Raw genomic sequence first — 15,985 nt, 5'->3', positions numbered from 1 at the left:
AGTTTCTGTCGAACCACACAGGTCGACGAGATCATGTGCTGCTCCAGAGTGGTACGGTAATCCCGTCTTGTCAATCATGTTGTTGGACAACAATGAACCTGCAAATTATGAAGAAGCAATGGTGGGCCCAGATTCCAACAAATGGCTAGAAGCCATGAACTCCGAGATAGAATCCATGTATGAGAACAAAGTGTGGACTTTGGAGGTACTGCCTGAGGGCCGCAAGGCTATTCATAACAAATGGATCTTTAAGAGGAAGACGGACGCTGACGGCAATGTGACCGTTTATAAAGCTCGACTTGTGGCAAAGGATTTTTCACAAGTTCAAGGAGTTGACTACGATGAGACATTCTCACCCGTAACGATGCTTAAGTCCGTCAGAATCATGTTAGCAATAGCTGCATTTTTTGATTATGAAATCTGGCAGATGGATGTCAAAACGGCGTTCCTTAACGGTTTCCTTAAGGAAGAATTGTATATGATGCAACCCGAAGGTTTTGTCGATCCTAAGAATGCTAACAAGGTGTGCAAGCTCCAGCGATCCATTTATGGACTGGTGCAAGCATCTCGGAGTTGGAACAAACGCTTTGATGAGGTGATCAAAGCATTTGAGTTTATACAAGTGGTTGGAGAATCTTGTATTTACAAGAAAGTGAGTGGGAGCTCCGTGGCGTTTCTAATATTATATGTGGATGACATATTGCTGATTGGAAACAACGTAGAGTTTTTGGAGAGCTAAAGGATTACTTGAATAAAAGTTTCTCTATGAAGGACCTAGGAGCAGCTGCTTACATTCTAGGCATTAAGATCTATAGGGATAGATCAAAACGCCAGATAGGACTTTCACAAAGCACATACCTTGCTAAAGTTTTGAAGAGGTTCAAAGTGGAACAGTCCAAGAAGGGGTTCTTGCCAGTTTTACAAGGTACGAGATTGAGTAAGACTCAGTGCCCAGCAACTGATGAAGATAGAGAGCATATGCGCTCCGTCCCCTATGCTTCAGCCATAGGTTCTATCATGTATGCAATGTTGTGCACTAGACCGGACGTTAGCCTGGCCATAAGTATGGCAGGTAGGTTCCAGAGTAATCTAGGAGTGGATCACTGGACAGCGGTCAAGAATATCCTGAAGTACCTGAAAAGGACTAAGGAGATGTTTCTCATGTATGGAGGTGACGAAGAGCTCGCCGTAAAAGGTTACGTCGATGCAAGCTTTGACACAGATCCGAACGACTCTAAGTCGCAAACCGGATATGTATTTATTCTTAATGGGGGTGCGGTAAGCTGGTGCAGTTCCAAGCAAAGCGTCGTAGCAGATTCTACATGTGAAGCGGAGTACATGGTTGCCTCGGAGGCGGCTAAGGAGGGTGTCTGGATGAAGCAGTTCATGACGGATCTTGGAGTGGTGCCAAGCGCACTGAATCCAATAACCTTGTTTTGTGACAACACGGGTGCCATTGTCTTCGCAAAGGAACCACGGTTTCACAAGAAGTCCAGACACATCAAACAACGCTTCAACCTCATCCGCGACTACGTCGAAGGAGAGGACGTAAATATATGCAAAGTGCACACGGATCTGAATGTAGCAGACCCGCTGACTAAACCTCTTCCACGGCCAAAGCATGATCAACACCAGAACTGTATGGATGTTAGATTTATTACAATGTAATTCGCATGATGATGTGAGGGCTAGATTATTGACTCTAGTGCAAGTGGGAGACTGTTGGAATTATGCCCTAGAGGGAATAATAAATATAGTTATTATTATAATTCCTGTATCAAGATAATCGTTTATTATCCATGCTATAATTGTATTGAATGAAGACTCATTTACATGTGTGGATACATAGACAAAACACTGTCCCTAGCAAGCCTCTAGTTGGCTAGCCAGTTGATCAAAGATAGTCAATGTCTTCTGATTATGAACAAGGTGTTGTTGCTTGATAACTGGATCACGTCATTAGGAGAATCACGTGATGGACTAGACCCAAACTAATAGACGTAGCATGTTGATCGTGTCATTTTGTTGCTACTGTTTTCTGCGTGTCAAGTATTTGTTCCTATGATCATGAGATCATATAACTCACTAACACCGGAAGAATACTTTGTGTGTATCAAACGTCGCAACGTAACTGGGTGACTATAAAGATGCTCTACAGGTATCTCCGAAGGTGTTCGTTGAGTTAGCATGGATCAAGACTGGGATTTGTCACTCCGTGTGACGGAGAGGTATCTCGGGGCCCACTCGGTAATACAACATCACACACAAGCCCTGCAAGCAATGTAACTTAGTGTAAGTTGCGGGATCTTGTATTACGGAACGAGTAAAGAGACTTGCCGGTAAACGAGATTGAAATAGGTATGCGGATACTGACGATCGAATCTCGGGCAAATAACATATCGAAGGACAAAGGGAATGACATACGGGATTATATGAATCCTTGGCACTGAGGTTCAAACGATAAGATCTTCGTAGAATATGTAGGATCCAATATGGGCATCCAGGTCCCGCTATTGGATATTGACCCAGGAGTCTCTCGGGTCATGTCTACATAGTTCTCGAACCAGCAGGGTCTGCACACTTAAGGTTCGACGTTGTTTTATACGTATTTGAGTTATATGGTTGGTTACCGAATGTTGTTCAGAGTCCCGGATGAGATCACGGACGTCACGAGGATATATAGGATGACCTCATATGATTACCGGAAAGTTTTCGGAGTTACCGGGAATGTACCGGGAATGACGAATGGGTTCCGGGAGTTCACCGGGGGGGGCAACCCACCCCGGGGAAGCCCATAGGCCTTGAGGGTGGCGCACCAGCCCTTAGTGGGCTAGTGAGACAGCCCAAAAGTGCCCTATGCGCATTGGAAGAAAAATCAAAGAGAAAAAAAAGGAGGAGGTGGGAAAGGAAAGAAGGACTCCACCCACCAATCCAAGTAGGACTCGGTTTGGGGGGGAGTCCTTCCCCCCTTTGGCTCGGCCGACCCCCTTGGGGCTCCTTGAGCCCCAAGGCAAGGTCCCCCCTCTCCCACCTATATATACGGAGGTTTTAGGGCTGATTTGAGACGACTTTTCCACGGCAGCCCGACCACATACCTCCACGGTTTTTCCTCTAGATCGTGTTTCTGCGGAGCTCGGGCGGAGCCCTGCTGAGACGAGATCATCACCAACCTCCGGAGCGTCGTCACGCTGCCGGAGAACTCTTCTACCTCTCCGTCTCTCTTGCTGGATCAATAAGGCCGAGATCATCGTCGAGCTGTACGTGTGCTGAACGCGGAGGTGCCCTCCGTTCGGCACTAGATCGTGGGACTGATCGCGGGATAGTTCGCGGGGCGGATCGAGGGACGTGAGGATGTTCCACTATATCAACCGCGTTCACTAACGCTTCTGTTGTACGGTCTACAAGGGTACGTAGATCACTCATCCCCTCTCGTAGATGGACATCACCATGACAGGTCTTCGTGCGCGTAGGAAAATTTTGTTTCCCATGCGACGTTCCCCAACAATTTCTCCTACTAATATTACCAACTCTCTGGCACTTATCACAAGATAAAACATAATTTCTAGCGTATTTAAAGAGAGTAGGCCAATAAAAACCTGACTGGAGAACCTTATGTGTGGTCCTCTCACCGGCATGATGTCCTCCATAAGGACTGTTATGGCATTGTCTCAAGATATCCTTCTGTTCATGCTCCGTTATGCATCTCCTCAAGATCCCATCCGCACCTTCTCTGAAGATATGTGAGTCATATCAAAAGTAATGCCTCAAGTCATGGAAGAACTTCTTCCTATACTGGAATGTTAAACCTGGAGGCAAAAACTTTGCAAGAATAAAGTTAGCATAATCTGCATACCATGGATCATAATTAGATTGTACTTTAAAAACAGCTAACTGTTCATCAGGAAAACTATCGTTGACCGGAATAGGATCATGTGGTATGTCCTTCATCCTGGAAAGGTTGTCTGCTACAGGGTTGTGTGCTCCCTTCCTATCAACAATCTGCAAATCAAATTCTTGAAGAAGAAGGACCCATCTGATAAGCCTTGGTTTGACATCCTTGTTTTCAATAAGATACATAATGTCACCATGATCAGTATGAATGATGACTTTAGAATCAACAATGCAAGGCCTAAATTTATCACAAGCAAACACTACCACTAAAAATTATTTCTCAGTAGTAGCGTAATGCTTTTGAGCACTATCAAGGGTTTTGCTAGCATAATGTATAACATTCAATTTCTTATCAACCCTTTGTCCTAACACAGCTCCAACAGCAAAATCACTAGCATCACACATGATTTCAAAAGGCAAGTTCTAATCAGGTGGTTGCACTATAGGGGCGGTTATCAAGGCTTTCTTAAGAACTTCGAAGGCTTCCTTACAATCTTCATCAAACACAAAAGGAATATCCTTCTGGAGAAGATTAGTGAGGGGTTTCGAAGTCTTAGAAAAGTCTTTAATAAATCTTCTATAGAAACCAGCATGACCGAGGAAACTATGAATACCTCTGATGTCCTTTGGATAAGGCATCCTCTCGATTGCTTCGACCTTTGCCCTGTCCACCTCGATTCCCTTTTCAGAAATCTTGTGGCCAAGAACAATTCCCTCATTGACCATGAAATGGCACTTCTCCCAGTTGAGTACCAAGTTCGCCTCCTCACATCTCTGCAAAACTTTATTAAGGTTGTGGAGACAATGGTCAAAATAGGTTCCATAGACGGACCAGTCGTCCATGAAGACCTCCACAATTTCCTCACAAAAACCATGAAAGATAATAGACATACACCTTTGAGAAGTAGCAGGAGCATTGCAAAGGCATACGTCTATAAGCATAAGTACTACCAAAGGGACAAGTAAAACTGGTCTCCTCTTGATCTGCAGTGTTAACATGAATTTGAGTGAAGCCAGAGTACCCATCAAGATAGCAAAAGTGAGTGTTTTTTGGATAACCTTTCAAGCATTTGGTCGATGAACGGCACCGGGTAGTGGTCCTTCCTGGTTGCCTTGTTCAGCTTCCTGTGATCAATACACATTATATATCCAATAATAATTCTTTGAGGTATTAGTTCATTCTTATCATTAGGAACCACAGTCGTACCTACTTTCTTGGGAACACAATGTACCGGACTTACCCACTTACTATCAGCTATAGGGTAGATAATACGTGCGGCTAGAATCTTGAGGATTTTGGTCCTCACAACATCCTTCATCTTTGGGTTCAACCGTTGTTGATGATCAACAACTGGCTTAGCATCAGGCTCAAGATTGATAGTATGCTGACAAATAGATGGACTGATCCCCTTAAGATCATCAAGGGTATAGCCAATAGCACCTCGGTGTTTATGAAGGACTTCCAATAATCTCTCTTCTTCATATCCTGAAAGGTTAGAATTGTTAATAACAGGATATACTTCCCTTTCATCTAAATAAGCATACTTGAGCGTATTGGGAAGAGGTTTAAGATCAAACACCCGGTCTTCTTTTGGTTTCGATAAAATTCTCAAAGTATCAACCGGAAGGTTGTGCTTCAGGATAGCAGGTTGTCTCGAGAATATGTCATCTAGCTCATTCCTTTCGTGCATATGCATATCATTCTCATGGTCCTCCATAAATTGCTGCAAAGGATCGTTAGGAGGAATAGCAATAGAAGAAATCTCTTCAATAATTTTCTCATTACTAGGCAGATCAGTACCACGAGTTTGCTTCGAGAATTTAGAAAAGTTAAATTCATATGGCTCACCATTAAATTCAACATATACTTTTCCTTTCCTGCAATCTATAATAGCTCCACAAGTTTTGAGAAAAGGCCTACCAAAGATAATAGGGCAAAAACTATCTTGCATTGAACCAAGTACGAGAAAGTCGGTAGGATATTTAACCTTCCCACATAGAACTTTAACATCTCACACAATTCCAATAGGAGAGATACTTTCTTTGTTTGGACGATGAGTAGTAACATCAACTTATTCAATTTCACATGGTAGCATCTCATTCATGATCTCTTGATAAAGTGAAAAAGGAATAGCACTAGCACTGGATCCCAAATCACATAGCCCGTAATAATTATGATCTCCTATTTTAACAGATACAACTAGAGTACGTGAAATTGGGCCTTTATTCTTGGCTGTAACAACGTTAGTATAAACAACACAAAAATTTATATTGGAATCCTCAATATTACTAGTAACAAGATCCTTGACTAATGCAACTTGAGGATCGACCTTAATCAGGTCCTCATGCTCATTAGTCGTTCTTTCACTTTTATTCAGTATGCTTGTGACAAAAGAATGCTCCCTCATCCTGGTGGGAAAAGGGGGCTTTTCATATAAAACTGCAGGCAAGATAGGGTCAACAGCATTGATATCAACACGTAAATCCTTAAAAGGTTTATGGCGTTGATCCTCCCTCTTCTTAGAAGAGTTAATATGAGAGGCAAAGTCTTTGCAAAAATCAATTAGAAGCTAGGAATCAAGACCAATCTTAGCACAAAAGGTATTGAAGTAAGCAGTTTCCACATAGCTCTCAATGTAATCATGCTCATAATTTATAACGGGTTCAATACCTTTATCAATCTCCGAGTCTTCAGTGTTCTTCTGGATCCTTTCAATAAGATCCCACTTAGCTTTAGTGCTTTTGTTGGAGAATGCCCCACTAGAGGAGGCATCAAGCATCTCTTTATCTTAACGAGAAAGCCTTGCATAAAAAATTTGTAAGAATAATTTCTTTGGAGGGCTCATGATTGGGACATTTGAGCATTAGGGACTTCAATATCCCCCAAGCTTGAGCGATGCTTTCTCCGTCACGAGACCAAAAGTTATAAATATAGTTCATGTCTCGATGTATTTCATGAAGAGGATAAAACTTTGCCTAAAAGAGAGGCATAAGATCTTGCCAATTTAGTAAATGAGAGTCATCAAGAAGCATATACCAATTCAAAGCCTTATCTTTTAATGATAGAGAGAATAGCTTTCTCATAAAAAAATCCATCGATATACCTGCAAGCTTGAATAAGGAGCATAGTTGTGAAACATATAGCAAGTGTTCACCTGGATGTCTATCTCCTGCATACCGATTAGCCAAGACACAATCAATAATTCCAGTTGGTATTTTAAAGGGCACAATTTCAGTTGGTGGGGGAGGCTTCTCCACCGCAATAGCGTTGGGGCGGTTCCCCACAAGCAACAAACCAAGAGTAGAGTTGTCCATAGGGACAAAAAGCGGAAACAGTAAAATAAAAACAGCACATACAGCGTAAGGGTTTCCTTACCAATAGCGCTACACTCCCCGGCAACGATGCCAGAAAATGGTCTTGATGACCCACAAGTGTAGGGGATTTATCGTATCCTTTTTTATAAGTAGGAGTGTGGAACCCAATGAGGAGTAGAAGGTATTGACAAGCGATCTTGAGCAAGGAAAAAGTGCAAGTACTGAAAGGTAACTTTTTATGGGTTTTCGGGTATAAGCAACAAGGAAATAAATGCAAAGAAAGTAAATGGCGCCGAGGTGGAGAAAGTGGCCCAATCCTTCTGAACACAAAGGATAAGCCGAGGGACTAAACTTATAAAGACTAAGGTGTTCCTGAGGACACACGGGAGAGATAGTCAAGTGCTTTCGCCATATTCCGTCTAGTACTATGTTTTGTATTGATAAGTGTAATGTGGGTGGATCTTAACTAGTGCACCGTCTAGGCTAAGACAAGTACACTCTTATGATTAATCCCTCTTGCAAGCATCCGCAAATACAAGAGATAAATTAAGGCAAAGGGTAACCATAGCAATAAGCTTTAGGATCCAATACTCCCTCATGCAAAAGTATGTGAACTGGGGTTCAGGTTTCTGTCACTCCAGCAACCCACCATAATCATTCTTTATACACGATGCATTCCCCTAGGTCCTTAAAAATGCGAAGTGTTATGTAGTCGACGTTCACATAGCACCACTAGAAGAATAACACCATAACTTAAATATCAATCAACACATATTACTTCAACATCATATGACTACTAGCAACTAGACTTCTCCCATGTCCTCAAGCACTAAAGTAACTACTCACGAGACATAAAAGCTATCATGATCAGAGGTGATGAAAATATGATTAACAATCTGGCATAACAATAATCCTCCAACAAAACTCAATATCATTGACCACAAAAGAGTAATCAACACCGGTAGAGTAGGGGGGATGAATAGTCCAAGGTACAACTCTAATTGCAATGGTAAGGTGAGATGGGATGAAGAAGGAGATGGTGCGGGTGTTTACGCTGATGATGATGATGATCTCGATGATGCCCGTTACGATGGTGATGACGATGTGGACGATCTCCCCCTTCAGGAGGAGTTCTCCCTGGCGGAATATGCCCGCCGGAAAGGTATTTTCTTCTTTGTAGGTTTCCGCACCGGAGCGGCGGCGGAACTCCGGAAAAACTTTTGTCTCCGTAACCTTTTGGTCAAGGGATGATATAGTCCAAAGGAGAGTGCCGGAGGCGGGACCCACCACCCAGGCGGCCTCTGGGCGCGGCCTAGGGGTGGCCCGCGCCAACGGGTCGTCTAGGTGACCTGTGGCCTCCCTCCGGGCCTTCTTCGGGATATGTTCGGAAACTCCTTCCCTCAAATTTTTAGTGCAGTTGGAGATGTTCTGATATGGTAACTGTTCGTGCTATTTTCTCCACTGAATCCTGCGTCTGCTGTTTCGGCACGAAAAAGTTGTAAATTGTGTAAAATAAGCCAAAACACTATAAGTACATCGTCATAATGTGAAATATATCAATGAATAGAGACAAATTATGATACAAAATAGTGATGCATTTTGGATGTATCAGCTCCCAAGTGGCTTCTTTGTCTGAATGATGTGACAATTGCACTTTGAGGAACTTGATTGACTTATTGCGGGTCTTGCGCTCAGTCTCTTCAAGTATTGCTATCGGATGCTCATGGTAGGATTGGTCGGGTTGGAGATCGATATCCTGGAGTTCAACTATGCGCTCAGGATTCTTGAAGCATCTCTGGAGCTAAGAGACGCGAAACACATCATGCACATTGGAGAAGTTGGATGGAAGCTCTAACTGATATGCAATATCACCTCTCTTGCCAACAATTCTGAAAGGACCAACAAAGCGAGGAGCGAGCTTTCCTTTGATGCCGAAGCGCTGAGTGCCCTTCATGGGAGACACTTTCTGATACACAAAATCATCGAGTTGAAAAGGCATGTCATGATGCTTGCTATCGTAGTAGCTCTTCTGACGGGACTGAGCTGCTTTGAGATTATCCCGAATGACACGACACATTTCTTCTCCTTCAGCAATCATGTCATTCCCAAGAATCTGGCGCTCACCAGTTTCTAAACAATTGAGCAGGGTACGACACTTTTTGCCATATAGAATCTCGAATGTAGCCTTGCCTGAGCTTGCTTGAAAGCTGTTGTTGTATGAGAACTCGGAAAATTGTAGGCAATCTTCCCACTTCATGCCAAAAGAAATCACACAAGCTATGAGCATATCTTCAAGGATCTGATTGACTCTCTCAACTTGCCCACTTGTTTGAGGATGGAAAGTTGTACTAAAACGGATCTTCGTACCCATCGCAGTCTGAAAGGAATCCCATAACTTGGAAGTAAAGATGCTTCCACGATCTGAAGAAATGAGCATAGGAACACCGTGCAACGAGACTATGCTTGATGTATACAACTCTGCAAGCTCAGCTGTCGAGATAGACTCTTTGACCGGTAGAAAATGAGCAACTTTGGTCAACTTGTTGATGATGATGAAGATGCTATCGTTGCCTTTCTTGGACTTCGGAAACCCAGTGAAAAAATCCATCTCCACATGATCGAATTTCCACTCGGGTATAGGCAAGGGATGCAGAAGACCTGCTGGCCATTGATGCTCCGCCTTCACTCCGCGACACACATCACAATCGTTCACAAACTGAGCAATCTCACATTTTATGCGAGTCCACCAGAAGGTCTGCTTCAGATCCTGATATATTTTGGAGCTTCCTGGATGTATCGAGGAAAGGGAATTATGGGCTTCATCCATGATAACTTTCCTGAGCTCTCCTTTCGGAATGACAAGTCGGTCCTCGAAGAACAAGGTATATCTGTCATCAATACGGAAGCACTTATATATCGGAATGCTCTTTGCCAAGCCTAACTTAACTTTCTTCACCATCACATCAAGAAGTTGAGCTTGTCGGACTTGGTCTTCCAAGGTAGGAGAAATCTGGAGATTAGGAAGAAATCCCTGAGGTACTATCTGAAGGTTGAGCTTCCTGAAAGATTCACAAAGATCGGGCTGGAGAGGCTTCAAAATGAAACTGTTGTAGTAAATGCTCGGATTATAATCTTGGATCATTTCCACCCAACGAGTTTGTCGAAGATTGATACTAGGCTGGGTGAAGATGTATTTGAGACTCTTGTGATCGGTGTAGGCCTCAAGCTGTCTGCCCGACAAGACATGTCTGCAAGTCATCAAAGCATGGACGACTGCCGCCAACTCAAGATCATGAGTGGGATAATTCTTATCACTTGGCTTCAATGCCTCGAGGTATAAGCTACAACTTTGTTCTCTTGCATCAAAACTGCACCAAGACCTTGAAGAGAGGCATCACAGGACACTTGATAAGGCTTGGAATCATCAGGAGGAGTCAAGACTGGAGTAGAAGTGAGCTTCTCTTTGAGTGTGTCGAATGCCAACTGATACTATGGAGACCAGAAAAACTTCACACTCTTCTGAAGAAGGCTTGACAGAGGCTTAGCAATCTTGGAGAAGTTCTCAACGAACCTTCTGCAATAGCTTGCAAGCCCGAGAAAGCTTCGAAGCTGCTTCACGTTCTGAGGAGGTTACCACTCAACAATGGCCTACACCTTTGACGGATCAACTATGACGCCCTCGACAAAGATAATGTGCCCAAGGTACACAACTTCCTTCAACCAGAACTCACATTTGGAAAATTTAGCATAGAACTTGTGTTCTCTTAGATTATCAAGCACAAGCCGGAGATGTTCTTCATGCTCTTCCCCAGTTTTAGAAAAGACCAGAATATCATCAAGATACAGCAAGAAAAATTCATTCTTGAATGGGGAGAAGATATAATTCATCGTCTGACAAAAGGTCGGTGGAGCATTGGCGAGACCAAAACACATCACTGTGTACTCATAAGAGTCAAAGCTTGTCCTGAAAGCAGTCTTGGGAATGTCTTCTTCACGAATGTGAATTGAATGATGGCGGAGTCAAGATGGTTGTCACAAAGGTTGGCGGATTTATTTTCTTATTCTTGTCATCATAAGAAGCTTGATACTTTGATAAATCCAAGCTTGCTGCAAGCTGAGTCGCCGCCAAGCAGGATTCTTTGACAACGCGCTGATAATCCTCTTGAGTAAATTCTGACCCGTCGTCCTTGAGCTGGGGAAATCCTGTTGCTACTTCTTCGGGTTTTAACTCTAGAGCGTATGCTAAGCACCGACTCAACATAGTCAGTACCCCTTTTCGGGCAGCTGACCGGGTTAGCTCACCTATCTGAGGCGGAAGGGTAGATAAGCAGCCAAGCATCTTTTTGATTGATGTTATGGGTTCCTTAGCGCCCATCACTGCCTTCACGGTCATCACGCTTCCGGTATACAGTTGCTCTGTTAATGTGTAAATCGCCTTCAGCATCAGGACACAATCATTCTGAAGGTTGGCGGCTCTCCGACCTATATAAGGGATAATGACGGTCAGTAACTTCTTCATACTAAGTTATTTTTTACAAAGTGCAAGATCAGGGTTTTGCTTCTTACCAAAGATAGCTTGTGCCATGTTGGAGATATGTTGCTTTAAACCGGCCAGCTCTTGTTGCACGGCTTCCAATTTTGCTTCAGCTTTTTCCGCTCACTTTACCGCGGCGTCTTGATCAGCTTGAGCCTTATTGTGGGCAGCCTTCAGCTTTTTCATCTCAGATAAGATCACTTGATATTTTTCTTCTGATTTTGCCCGCGCATCTTGCTGGTCGGCTAAACTTTTATTTAAGTCGCCAAATGCCGACTCATCTTGGGCAAGAGATTCCTGTCAAAATATATTATCAAGAGGCAAGTCTCAGAATTATTGCAAGCAACATCTCTGTCACTTGGGGGCTAGTTTATAATTTTTTAGACAAAATTATACAAGATCAAGACCCGGCTCATCTTTCAACAGATGACCCGGCCCTTGGGGGTTACAGGTCGAAAGATTTTTTCTAATATCAAGACCCGGCTCATCTTTCAATAGATGGCCCGGCCCTTGGGGGTTATAGGTTGAAAGATTTTTTCTAATATCAAGACCCGGCTCATCTTTCAACAGATGACCCGGCCCTTGGGGGTTACAGGTCGAAAGATTTTTTCTAATATCAAGACCGGCTCATCTTTCAATAGATGACCCGGCCCTTGGGGGTTACAGGTTGAAAGATTTTTTCTAATATCAAGACCTGGCTCATCTTTCAATAGATGACCCGGCCCTTGGGGGTTACAGGTCGAAATATTTTTCTAATATCAAGACCCGGCTCATCTTTTAACAGATGACCCGACCCTTGGGGGTTAATGAGGATGGTATGCATTAAGGCGTACCTCATGTCTATTCTTCATCATAAGGAGTAGACTCTTCTGCATTTCATAACTCGCCTCCAGGCGACTTGCAAAGCCAGAGCAGAGCTCTTTACATTCAAGATTTTCATATTGAGATAGCTTGGCCTTGGAAATTTCATGTTCAATAGAAGGCTGGGTTGATGTTGATACGTCCTTCGACAAGACTGTCGAAGCCGGCTTAGAGAAGCTAGTACCCGTGATGATTACAACATCTGGATCCTCTGCTATTTTCAACGGACTCGGCGGATTGGGCGTTTCTGTGCCTTCCTTGGGAGAATTCGGGAGAACCGCTTGGTCATCAGATTTATCCTTTATCGGGTTATCCTGGGTCGGCGCCGGTTTTTCAATAGGCTCCGGAGCTGTAGTGGAAGTTGACCCGTGAGTTTTCCTTTTCTTCGCTTGTGCCCTAAAAGAGAAGGGGGTGTGCTTAAAAACAGACATCATCATCATCAGGACAATGTAAGTATTATAAGAATTTACCCTAGAACGCGGATCATCGGCGAAAGGGCTGACATCACTGAGTCGCCTGACGAAGGGGGAGAATTCTGCAAAAGTAATACCTCAAGATATGAGCAAGTCATAAGTATGATCCAAAAGGAAACAAAAGGGGACGCTGTTAAAGGATACCTCATTCTGCCTCTTCTTGGTAGGAGTTTTCGCTAGTAACCCGGACACCAAGTCTCCAGAATGACTTTGAGTTTTCTGATAGGAAGCATGTTGCGCTTTCTTCCAAAGGAAATTAGGATCCAAACAAGCATTTGGGTGAGACATGGGAACCTTCCCAAAAATCCGCCTGGTCGGCTTAGGCGGAGGAGAAGATGAGTCGGAGGAAACAGAAATTACCTCTACGGAGTCTTCTTGGCTTTCGTTGCCCTCATTCTACACAAGAGATACAGAGGTGTGAACACAAGGTTATACCAATGGATGGCAAGACAAAGAAGATAGAATTTTACCTCTGAAAATACATCGCCGACTTGGGATTCGTCCGCATCAGACGGTTCGGTAACGGCGGCTTTGCCTTTACTCTTGAATTTATTTTTTGGGGCGGCCTGGCTTGCTTTAGGGCCACCTATTTCGGCCTCTTGGACCAGAATTTGTCACCTTTCTGAAGTGGCATTTTTATTATGAGAATCAGAATTCAAGTAAGTCGGAAAGAATAAAGTAAAGGCGGGTTAAGATATTTACCTTAGGAGCCGGGTTGATCTTGCAGAATGGCTTAAGACCTATTTGGCCACACTTGGCCAAGGGCTCGCCGGTTAGCTTCTTGATGATGGACACAATGTCATTTTCTATCAGTGATGTACGGAAGTAGCACTGGGGATGGTCCAAGGTGCCATCAAATTCACACATTAAGTTGTCTCGGCGACTCAAGGGGAGGATGCGGCATTCAACCCAGCAGCGGATCAGATCAATCCCGGTAAGACCGTTGTTTGTCACAGATCGTAACTCGGATAGCACCGGGATAAAATCTGACTCCTCTTCTACAGTAAGCTTGTCTGGAAGTTTGAAGTTTGTAGGAAGGCATTCCTCCCTATAGCCAAGGAGCTTGTTTTCACCCTCAGGAGAAGTTTCTTGGCAATAAAACCAAGACTCACCCCAGCCTTTGGGATGGCTTGGCATGGCGAGTGATGGGAAGGAGCTGTCCCTACAGCGTTGAACGTTGACACCTCCAAGTTCCAAGCTAGGGCCATTGGAAAATTCGGTCTGGCAATTCAAATGGAAAAAATACCAGAACAAAGGAACTGAAGGTTCCATTCGCAAGTAAGCTTCGCAGAACACTTGGAACTGACATAAGTTACTAATCGAGTTAGGTCCTAAGTCTTGAAGGCGGACGTTCATGAAAGTCATGGCATCTCTAAGAAATTTTGACCCTGGCGGCTTAAAACCCCGTTCGAGGTGCTCAGCGAAGACAACTATTTACCCTTCCTTCGGCTTGGGAATTTCTTCTCCAAACACGGATCGCCATCCGATAACCTCTTTGGTCGAGATTTCCCGTCTTCACGCAGTCATTGAGAAAAGCTTCAGTAACTTTGGTTGGGAGCCAATCGACTTTGAAAACGGTACCCATGGCTACAAAGGAAAAGATTACGGATAAGTTAACTCGCCGAGTGCTTACTGAGGGGTTAAAAAGGTCAAGTAACTCGTCGAACATTTGTCAGGAAACTACGGGAGTCTGTTGACTCGCCAACAAGGAGCCGGGTCAGAATACAAGGGCGATTTAGGAATTTCCTATTGCTCAAAAGGAGACAACTCGGAGCTTCAGAGATGTTCGCTAAAATGGTGAAGGGCGGATTTATAAACATGTTTTATACAGCAGGCAGTAACACATAGTTCTACGGAGCAGGCAAAAAAGAATGAAAAGGCCTGGATAAAGTAGTACAACCTATGGCTAGGGTAAGAATAGCAAAGCTGATTTGACAGGAGCCTTTTTTGGATCTTCAAACAGGAGCTAATCAACTAAGGATATGGTCGATGCTACCATACCTATCATTATCGTTGTGATTTAATCAACGTCTATGGAGGCATTCGCGGTGTTCTAAGAAACCGGCAAGCGATGAACCTTGAGGAGCTAAGATCTACCTCTAATGGCGAAGGACTGACCAGATGGTGGCGACCGGAGGCGACCGAGGAAGATCCGCGGTGAATGCTGCGCGCTTAGTCGGCCTGGGATGCGTCGGACGCGGCCGCCGGAGACGGAGGTCCTTGGGCGGCGATGGGTTTCTCGGTGCAGTCGTGAGGAAGAAGGGTTCGATGAAATGGGTAGGTGAGGATGTTCCCTGCCCCCTTCCCCCAGCCTATTTATTGGGTCGAGCGCTGGAATCGAGGCGCCTCGCGTGGGAACTGACGACAGGATAAAGATTCACTATAATGGCTCCCAAAATTTTCGGGATATCTGTGCTGAAGGATCCGTTGGGGATTGCGTCATCATTTCTTCCGAGATTAAAGGGATAAGATGATGTCAACAAGAAGCGGTTCGGCGACTTGGATATCTCCACGATAGGGTGGTGGATAAAGCGTATGATGCATAAAGAGAGCAAAGTGAGTCGCCCCTGGCTAGGTGAGAGTTGGCATGAACAGGTTCAGGTCAATCTGGGGCCTAATGTTGGGGATATTATCTGTTGTGTGACCCGCCCTAGTTGGGCCGGGTCACCAAGCGGGCGACTCATCCTTTGGCGATTCAAGCTTTGGCCTGTGAGCCCAGGAGCTAGACGGCGGTTCAAGATCCTCGTGGAGCATCAATCATTGGGAAGACCTCTAAGTGTTGGAAAGCATGGCGACTTAGAGGTAGAAAGAATCATGACTTGCATGATGGTAAGGACTCTTGCAAACCCTAAGGGCTTGACCTATATATAAAGGCGAGTCCCGGGGAAGGAGAGGTCAGGTTAGAAATCAT

Source organism: Hordeum vulgare, chromosome 1H, assembly GCF_904849725.1.
Source record: "Hordeum vulgare subsp. vulgare chromosome 1H, MorexV3_pseudomolecules_assembly, whole genome shotgun sequence".
Taxonomy (NCBI): Eukaryota; Viridiplantae; Streptophyta; class Magnoliopsida; order Poales; family Poaceae; genus Hordeum; species Hordeum vulgare.
Note: the sequence above shows the minus strand (reverse complement) of the source record.